This window comes from Rhincodon typus, chromosome 5 (assembly GCF_021869965.1).
Source record: "Rhincodon typus isolate 14 chromosome 5, sRhiTyp1.1, whole genome shotgun sequence".
Taxonomy (NCBI): domain Eukaryota; kingdom Metazoa; phylum Chordata; class Chondrichthyes; order Orectolobiformes; family Rhincodontidae; genus Rhincodon; species Rhincodon typus.
The window spans coordinates 6,805,856-6,814,678 of NC_063336.1; the positions used below are offsets into that span (position 1 = coordinate 6,805,856).

Genomic DNA, 8,823 nt, shown 5'->3' on the forward strand with positions numbered 1-8,823 from the left:
CCTCCCTAACCTGTTCTTCCTCCCACCTATCCCCTCCTCCCACCCCAAGCCGCACCTCCATCTCCTACCTACTAGCCTCATCCCACCCCCTTGACCTGTCCGTCCTCCCTGGACTGACCTATCCCCTTCCTAACTCCCCACCTCCACTCACCTTTCCTGGCCCCATCCCCGCCTCTTTGACCTGTCTGTTTCCTCTCCACCTATCCTCCCCTCTATCCATCTTCTATCCGCCTCCCACTCTCTCCCTATTTATTTCAGAACCCCCTTCCCCTCCCCCTTTTCTGATGAAGGGTCTAGGCCCGAAACGTCAGCCTTTCTGCTCCTATGATGCTGCTTGGCCTGCTGTGTTCATCCAGCTCTGCACCTTGTTGTCTCGGATTCTCCAGCATCTGCAGTTCCTACTATCTCTGATTCGATAGTGACCTCGAGGGATTGTTATCAAACTGCATGTGAGCGATCGCTTGGCAAATGACATCAGTAATCCAACTCAAACTCAGACTAAAATATTCTTCTTCACACCCAGAACATGCAACTACAAATCAAATTTAAACCTCTGCATTGTTCTGAGTATTTCAGAGGCCCAGTGCTGTGAGACAGACTCAGTTCGAAGCTGGAGGTTATGTATTATCGGCTGTCTTACTGAATACTCACCGTCCTCGTCAATATTGATCTGGAGAATCTTTGTGCTCAGAGTCGAGAAATACAAAATCTTTGCCCCGACAAGAAGCTGCATCATAACTGCCATTGTAAAACATTAAATACCATGATGAGTTATTCTGAAGCAGGATGTAGTTTCAGTAATACATCTACGTTATATTTATGGAACGTGAAAAACTGGATATTTCTGGATCGAAGCAGGTTTGTCATGTGATTTCTCGGTGGTGAAATGTCCAAAGGTCAAGGAGAATTATTCACCACTTACTGGAAGAACAGGCAAGTCTGGGAGGTGAAGATTTTATAAGAGACAAGAGGTAGATTTTATGGCCCTTAGTTGTTGGACAAATAGATTTGGTAAAAAACCCTCAGATCTGTGCTGCACATTACCTAGCAACAGCCTATGGACTGAAGTTGCCTTATATTTTCACAGACCTAGCTGTGAGTACATTAAAGAATCCTAGTGAACATGTTTTATTTTAAACTCAGGAAGAGAGATCAATTGACCATTTTCATGATTCAATAAGACATTAATACTGTTGTACGGCTCCTGTAGTCAAACAGTTTGATCATAGGAAACTTCTGCTGTAACAGTAATACTGCCCCACTCTGGATGACCTGACAATATGAGTAAATACACTTCCCCCTTTAAAATAGTTTGTATCGATCCGTTAACCTCTCAAGTTCAACGCCATTACTCTCTTAGTCTTTGCAAACGTGTCACGGGCCTTGTTCGTTGACCAGGGAACAATGTCTTATGGAACTGAGGAGATGATTTCTCTTTTGTCACTGCTTCTTTGTCAGCTACAGTCAGTCAAACACTGTCTTGCAGAAGGGCCACCCCCAATCTTTTACAATTGAAACTTGTAATAAAGGTGAAATTTTATTTACAAATAAAAACACATGAAGGCCCAGCACATAACAGGCCATTTAGCCCATCCAGTCCGTGATGTGCTCTGCATAAACCTCCTCTCATTCTGCTTCATCAACATGGCGTTCTATTGCTTTGCCCCTACCCCCTACAAAGGCACTTCTGCTATTGCCCTCAATCACCCCAGGCATCCTGTGCATTCTTGATGCTCTTTTTATAAAGATTTGTTTTTCCCCAAATTCCTTGCTGGTTTTATCAGTCATTCCTAGTTTAGAGGCTCCCATCTTCAGTAAGTTCATTCAGACTGTTGTATCAGGTCACCACGAAGTTCACACTTTCCAAGAAAAACAGGATTTCATGAATGTGGAGACTTTCCAGCCACCTGTCAGTGCTGGGATCCCATTCAGTCATCCAGCATCACACCATGTCCCTCTTTAATCTTGTTAGAATTTGGACAGTAGAAGGTGCACACGTGTGGTCTTACTCTGAACTGCGTCTTCGGTGGGGCCAGTTCAAGCACACAACATAAAGACAACCCCTGTGTAAATTCCCCATGTTTCTACTTTTACCCAGCCTGCTCTGCTGAAATGCTACATTCCTAAAACATCCATGAGACACAACTCATTAACAATGTACTAGAGATAGTAGGAACTGCAGATGCTGGAAAATCTGCGATAACAAGAGCTGGATGAACACAGCAGGCCAAGCAGCATCAGAGGAGCAGGAAAGAACAGGGAGACAATGGCCAAGTGGTCTTATCACTGGAATACGAATTTAATGATCCAGGTTATAATCTGGAGTTTGACTCTCACCATATCATATTCAATTAAAAAAATTTGGAATTAAAAGTCTAATGGTGACTGTGAAACCAATGTTGGGGGAAAGAAATCCCAGCCGTTTTACTAATGTCCTTTTAGAGAAGAAAACTGAGGGGATCGACTTAAGGTGAGAGGGGATTGAGTTCAGGTGAGAGGGGATAGATTTAAGAAGGACCTGACCGGCAACTTTTTCATGCAGAGAGTGGTGCGTATAATGGAATGGGCTGCCAGAGAAAGCGGTTGAGGCAGGTGCAATAGCAACATTTAAAAAACATTTGGATAGGTACATGGATGGGAAGGGTTTAGAGGAATATGAACCAAATGAGGGCAATTGGAACTGGCTGAATGGGCACCATGGCCAGCATGGACCAGTTTGGGCCTGTTTCCATGCAGTATGACTCTAAAATCTGGTGTCCTGACCTACATGTGACTCCAGACACAGAGAATATACTGGGGCAATTAGGGATAGGTGATAAATGCTGACCTAGCCATTGGCACTCACACTATCTGTGAATGAATTAAAAAAAACAAACTGTGCAGGAGAAACCAGAACTCAATGGTCTTTGAGATGTCATTTTGTTGTTTTTTTTTAACAATGGGTGATGAGAAATGAGATAACTGCATTTAAAGTAAATGGGTATTCAAAAGGACTACCTGGAAAGGAAGAATGTGCAGGGTTAGGGGAGAAAGGTGGAAGAATGGTCATTGGGAGACCCAGCACAGACACGATGGGCCAAATGGTCTCCTGTACTGTAACAATTCTGCGAAATACTAAGTCCATAAAGAAACTTGAGGTCTGCTGGCCTGGGCAGATTTCATCTGGAAAAGCTAGCAGAGATATTACTGCAGCGTCAGGGGATTAGGGAGACCAGGATGCAGAGTTGGGAGACCAGGGAATTCTTCAGAGCCGCTGAACTATTTGACATTAACAATTTAGAGTTTGGAATCACAAACAGACTTCCTGCATTTATCAGAGAGTAATCTAGGAGGGGGTGAAGTGTCAGTGCTGGAAAGGGGGAAGAGAACTGTGAGTAATTACAGAGTGAACAAACTTGGAGAATGCACTTATATTTAGCAAATAATTTTCAACATCGATAAGTGTTAGGTGTTACACTTTGGCAACAGCGTCAAATCAATGAGTTCACATCTACAGCTCTATGTTCATGCGAATTTAAGTCAACTCTATGTTTCCCATGAAGGTTCCTTTACTCTGAAAAGGACTGAAAGAAAAATTAATTCATAATCAACCCAGCTTCCAATTTCAATTCGGGATAAAACCTTCAGTTGATGAGTTTAAAGATTATCTGATTCAAACCCTACGTGAGCTAACCAGAGGATCACAGAGATCTGTAATCCAGTGGAATCCAGTGTGTACATTTTAAAGCAGCACCAATTGTAATCTCAGTGAAGCCTGGTGGGTTTTGTAACTCTCTGTCTGATCAAAATGTGATCTCACAGAACAGGCATATCCCTGGTTTGTACATTGTAATGAGAGCAGCCATCACAATCACATTGTAAAGTGGGCTAATGTGAAGCAGGAAGCTGTACAAATGGACAGAATGAAGACAAGCTCAATGTACTGACTGGCTGACCCTCTCCTGAGTCCACCAGGAAGGATGTGAGCCTGAGGGTGTGGGGTGACTATTCCAGGCAGCAGAGACCTGCAGGTCAATGCCTCCCCTCCCTGTACATGGATGACGTTGCTGTTTTCTGTTTGGATCGCCTGTCAGTGAACAGATTCATGAGCTTCTGCCTCCAATCCAAACTGGCCTCAGGTGCCAAGGTAAATAGAGGCAAGAGCGAGACCATGGTCTTTGGGAACTGGGCCAACCAATTCTTTGTCCCCTTCACCATCAGGACAGATTACCTAAAGGTGCTGGGAATATGGTTCGGAGGGGCTGGGGTGTGCACAAAATCTTGGGAGGAGCGCATCACCAAAGTGAGGCAGAGACTGGGCCTGTGGGCGCATCACTCCCTCACTATTGTGGGTAAAAGCCTGGTAATCAGGTGTGAGGCACTCTCTCTGTTGTTGTACATGGTCCATTTCCCAAACCTGCGCTGTTGCAGTCACCCAAGCCATCTTCCATTTCATCTGGAAGCCCAGGGTAGACCAAGGCCAAAAGGACATTATACATAAAGAACTGAACAAAGTGGGGAAAACATACCCAATGCTACCCTCATCTTGATGGCCACCTTTGTGTGTGACTGCATCAAGCTATGTATAGACCCTCGGTACACAAACACTAAGTGTCACTACTTACTGAGGTTCTACCTGTCCCCTGGTGTTGCAAAGGTTAGGCTTGGCCCTGTTGCCGCAGAACGCTTCAAATGGATAGACTATTCCCATATCACCTGTCCTTTGTGGAGAAATTTGTGAAGAAAAACACCTTTGACCACAAGTCCGTCAGGCAATCCTTGAGACCCTTTGAGAAAAGGAGAGGGTGGATTTTGTTGAGTCAAAGACTGTCAAAGTAATTTGGCAGAACTTTCTAACAAGTACCAGGGCATTGCTTGGCTGGTGGTGAGTAGGGCTCTGCCTGTGAGATCCGTCATGCATGCCCAGACCCTCTGCGCAACTGCACGCTGCCCTCGAAGCGACTGCAGACGGGGCAGACACGCACATTCCAGAAGGAGATGTGTGACAAGGCAAAGGAAGTCAGGAGAGAAATGCAGGGGTTTTTGTCGAGGTTTGTGGCGAGCAGCTCTGCGACGTGGGACTCTGTGCTCTGAGATCAGTCCCTGGGACACACACCGAGACAAACATCAACTGCGCCTGGAGGAACATCAATGTGCTGAAAGACACTCTTTCGCCTGCCTGAAATTTGCTGGCGTTTGAGAACAGGGGGTTGACCCTGACTGAGTTTTGCAGACTGGCACATTCGAAGGTTCAGGACTATGTGCTGAGGGATGCACTAAAGCTTGGGGCAGCTATTGCCAAGGCACATTGGGGAAAGACCACTGTCTGAGGTCTTCCTGCCGAAGGTAAATGGGGGCCCATTCAGTTATCAGACCCTCCTTAGATGTAAATATAATTTTGTACAAGTGAGAGATACCTTTGGTTTGTTTGTTCTTCATATGCAAAGACTGTACAGAATTGAACTGCCCTAAAGGCTATGTATGAGTATAAAAGATCTTTTTATGAATAAGGTTTATTTTTAAAATGAAAGAAAGGAATCAGTGTGAGTAGGTGGTGGAGAGAGCACCAAGCAGCTGTACCTGGAAAAGATGCTGATGTGAAGGTTTTGTTCCAGATTGTATCAGACCCTGTCAAAGTCTGAATGAGTAACATTAACAGCCTCTGGATTGACATTGACAGAACTCAATGTTCATTCCTGAAAACTGAAAGAAGTTAAGCAGGCCTCAGCGACCTATTCTTTTACCGGAAAGTTAATCACTGAATTGGAGAGTTGTTACAGTACAGAATGAGCCCATCATGTCTGCACAGCTTCATTGACCTAGCAAAATACAAACCAAAAGAACTGCAGATGCTGTAAATCAGGAACAAAAACAAAGTTGCTGGAAAAGCTCAGCAGGTCTGGCAGCATCTGTGAAGGAGAAAACAGAGTTAACGTTTCGGGTTCGGTGAACTCATCTCTTCCTACCTTGACTCAGTCTTCTCCCCCCTGGTCCAATCCCTACCCACATACAGCCATGATCTGACGCCTTACACTGGTTTCAAAGCTTCCAGTTTACCGGCTCCAGCCGCCTCCTCTTTACCATGGATGTGCAATCCCTTTACACATCCATTCCCCACCAGGAGGGTCTTAGGGCTCTCCGCTTCTTCCTGGAGCAAAGACCTGAACCATCCCCACCCACCACCACCCTCCTCCGCTTGGCTGAGCTTGTCCTCACCCTCAACAACTTCTCTTTCAACTCCTCTCATTTTCTTCAGGTAAGAGGGGTTGCCATGGGTACGCGCCTGGGCCCTAGTTATGCCTGTCTCTTCGTGGGGTACGTGGAACATTCCTTGTTCCAGTCCTGTTCCTGCCCCCACCCACAACTCTTTCTCCGATACATTGATGATATCATCCGTGCTGCTTCCCTCTCTTGTCGAGAATTGGAAAACTTCATCAGTTTCGCCTCCAATTTCCACCCTGCCCTCACTTTCACTTGGTCTATCTCTGACTCCTCCCTTCCCTTCCTCGACATTTCTGTTTCCATTTCTGGGGATAGACTGGCCACTAATATCCATTACAAACCCACTGACTCCCACAGCTACCTGGACTATATATCCTCACACCCCACTTCCTGTAAAGACTCCATCCCATTCTCTCAGTTCCTCCGTCTCCGTCGCATATGTTCAGATGAGGCCAACTTTGACAAAGGAGCCTCTGAAATGTCCACCTTCTTCCTCAACCGAGGATTCTCCAGCTCCGTTGTCAACAGGGCCCTCAATCGGGTCCGACTCATCTCCCGCACTTCTGCCCTCACCCCTTTTCCCTCCCGCAACAGCGATAGGGTTCCCCTTATCCTCACCTACCATCCCACCAGCATCCACATCCAGAAGATCATCAGATGCCATTTCCGCCACCTCCAGCAAGATGCCACCACCAGACACATATTCCCCTCCCCTCCCTTGTCCGCCTTCCGCAGGGACCATTCCCTCCATAACACCCTGGTCCACACTTCTATCACCCCCAACACCTCCCCACAGCCCTACGGCACCTCCCCCTGTAACCAGCGAAGGTGCAACACCTGCCCATTTACCTCCTCCCTCCCCAGTATCCAAGGGCCCAAACATACCTTCCAGGTGAAGCAACACTTCACCTGCACTTCCCAGAATCTAGTCTACTGCATTCGCTGCTCACAATGTGGTCTCCTCTACATTGGGGAAACGAAGCGTAGACTTGGCGACCGCTTTGCAGAACATCTACGTTCTACTCGCAAAAAAGACCCTGAACTACCTCTTGCCTGCCACTTCAATGCACTACCTTGCTCCCTGGCCAACATCTCTGTCTCTGGCTTGCTGCAGTGTTCCAGTGAAGCCCAGCGCAAGCTGGAGAAACAACACCTCATTTTCCGCATGGGGACCCTACAGCCCTCCGGACTCAATATTGAGTTCAATAATTTTAGGGCCTAAACTCTCCCATGTCCCAGCCTCCTACCCCACACACCAGGCCTTGTTACCACATAGTCTGCCATTACACACCCCCTGTTGTTAATCACGAACAGTCCCCATGAACAACTGTTCACCCTCCCAGCCTGATTGTTAGCAACTCCTTTGTCTGTCCAACTGTCTTTCTCTCTCTTTGGGCTCTATCCTATCGTTTACTCCCTGCACCACCTACCTCACGATTTTCTGCATATAAACTGACGTTTTCCCAGCCACCATCAGTTCTGAGGAAGGGTCACCGGACCTGAAACATTAACTCTGTTTTCTCCTCCACAGATGTTGCCAGACCTGCTGAGCTTTTCCAGCAACTTTGTTTTTGTTCAGTTACCTAGCGCCAATCTCCTGCCTCTTCTGCAATGTCCCTGCAGACTATTTCCATCCAGATAAACATCCAATACACTCTCGAATGTTTCAATTGAAGTTGCCTCAATCCCATTTCCAGGCAGTGCATTCCAGACCCTAACTATTCACCATGTGATCAGTAACAAGTGGACAGGCAGTGCCAACAGAGAGAGAAGACACTGAATAGCATGTCCCGTTCTGGTCACCACACCACCAGAAGGACATGGAGGCTTTGGAGAGGATACAGAATGAGTTTACCGGGGCATTGCCTGGTTTGGAGCGTATTAGCTATGAGGAGAGATTGGACAAACCTGGACGTTGAGGAATGAGGGGAGGACCTGGTAGAAGTTCACAAATTTATGAGAGGTTTGGATAGAATGGATGGTCAATATCAATTACTAGGGAAGATAGGTTTAAGGTAAAAGGGGGTAAGTTTAAAGGACATGTGAGAGGCAGGTTTTTTTACACAAAGGTGCCAGAGGAGTTGGTGATCTGGTTAGGAGGCATTATGACAAGTATCTGAATAGACAGAGAATAGAAGGATACAGACCGCATAGAGGCAAAAGGTTTTAAGCTTAGAAAGGCATCATATGTCGGCACAGTCTTGATGAGCCAAAGGGTACAGGAGTTGGGAGGACATGTTGTGGCTGTACAGGACATTGGTTAGGGCACCTTTGGAATACCGTGTGCTGGAATACTGCATCCTGGAATACTGTGTGCTGGAATACCGTGTGCTGGCATACTGTGTGCTGGAATACTGCATCCTGGGATACTGCGTGCTGGAATACTGCATGCTGGAATACTGTGTGCTGGAATACTGTGTGCTGGAATACCGTGTGCTGGAATACTGTGTGCTGGAATACCGCATCCTGGAATACTGCATCCTGGAATACTGAGTGCTGGAATACTGCATGCTGGAATACTGTGTGCTGGAATACCGCATGCTGGAATACCATGTGCTGGAATACCGTGTGCTGTAATACTGCATGCTGGAATACTGCGTGCTGGAATACCATGTGCTGGAA

General features: G+C 46.5%; 1 long non-coding RNA gene across 1 annotated transcript in view; it reads left to right on the forward strand.

The window, feature by feature from the left end:
* Positions 1-325: 325 nt before the first annotated feature.
* Positions 326-8,823, forward strand: part of LOC125483207 — a 23,150-nt gene continuing 14,652 nt past the window's right edge. The window contains exon 1 of the long non-coding RNA XR_007262170.1: positions 326-858. This is a non-coding gene — a long non-coding RNA (uncharacterized LOC125483207). The remainder of the gene's footprint in view (positions 859-8,823) is intronic.